This window comes from Solea senegalensis, linkage group LG7 (assembly GCF_019176455.1).
Source record: "Solea senegalensis isolate Sse05_10M linkage group LG7, IFAPA_SoseM_1, whole genome shotgun sequence".
Classification (NCBI taxonomy): Eukaryota; Metazoa; Chordata; class Actinopteri; order Pleuronectiformes; family Soleidae; genus Solea; species Solea senegalensis.
The window spans coordinates 17268157-17269847 of NC_058027.1; positions in this window are offsets into that span (position 1 = coordinate 17268157).

Below are 1691 nucleotides of genomic sequence, written 5' to 3' on the forward strand. Positions count from 1 at the left end.
TTACTTGCCAAAAACACAGATTGAGAGTTTCATTTATTTAATTAAGAATAAGACGACAGAGCTAAACACACTTTTTTGTTGTTTAAAAGTTTACTTTTGTTGTCTCAGGTTGAGAGAGTTTGATTTAATTTGCTAGAGTTAAATGCACTTTATATGGTGTAACTGTTTACTTTTCTTACAAAGATAATACTTGCAGTGCAGGATAAACATCTTGCCGTCTGTCGACGTGCAATAAATATAGAAAGTTATGTACAAACATCTGTCTGTTCTACTCATTTCAACTGACTTGTGAAAACTACACAAAAAAATCCAAATTCTTTGACATATAGCAACTTTTTTTTAACAGTAACGCAAATAGTTACTTTCCCTGGTAACGAGTTACTTTTATTATAGAGTAATTCAGTTACTAACTCAGTTACTTTTTGGAACAAGTAGTGAGTAACTATTATAATTACTTTTTAAAAGTAAAGTTCCCAACACTGATGGTGACAAAGACAAAAACACTGCAACATTGAGAAAGAGTCTTGTGAACCACAAATTATATATTATATTTTCCATATTTCTATTTTCATGCATGACTTTTTTGTCACCTAAGGGACACACAATTATAGAATTATAAGCCTTAACATTTTCAATGAAATTATTAATAAAAAGTATTTAACACAAGTTTGTCAAAAAACATTATTTAAATACAGTATATCTTACTAGATTTGTGAAGTAATGCATATTTGTATTCATTTAATACAGCGTATGAAGTATAATATGCTTAACCAAGGTTTTGGCACGTTTTAGATTGGGACCATTTCATACTTCCCGTTCTAGCTTTGAGACAAGTTGCACCCTGGGAGTCCTTTAATCTTTTCATTTGGCTGTCTGAATGTGGGCTGTACCAAGAAACTTCAGAGTAAAGATCTGCATATGTTGCAATAAATCCATATATTCACATTCTTTGTCATTAATCGACAAAAAACAACAAGAAAGATTGTTCAAGTCTACCATTTCTTTTAGCAGCATGGCCTAATATCACTGTCGTGGGTATTCAGATTCTGCTGTAGCAAAGTTGGAACAAATGAACACATACTGAAAAGATACTGATAAGTCATACTTCTACTTTACATAAAACAGAAAAGGGATTTGTCCCCATCACGCAGAGTAAGTGTCTGGCACATTCATTAACTAAGTACTCTAGGAAATACAGTCTTCCATTTTCTACAGAAATTATGGCCACTATAAGAGATATATTTTATTAAATACAGCATTAAATCTGTGTTACTGTGTGCTACTTTTGTCAAGTGACACATTTCAAATCTAAAAAGTGGAATGCACCACTGCACTGACTCGAGATGCGGTTCTGCGTGTGCTGTGTGAACCGACTTGCTAGATTATTCTGTTCCTCTGAGGGGTGAAGTGGCAGGAATGATCCAATATTAAAGAGACTTCTACACAAATTAAAAGAGGCCCATCAATGAACGCTCCCTAAGTAGCTTTTGATGGTTTGGCGAGAAGAAAAGCAATGAAAAGAATAATCAGCATTATTACCACATGTACAGTACTCGCGCTAAACAAAAGTGCACAATTTCTGTGCAGTAAACACTTGTTTATGTGTCAGTCATGTTCAGTGTTTAAGGTGCCATTACTGTGGCTAGCTGCAGTTCTTTGAAGCAACCATGAAGATTAAAACTCACCCGATG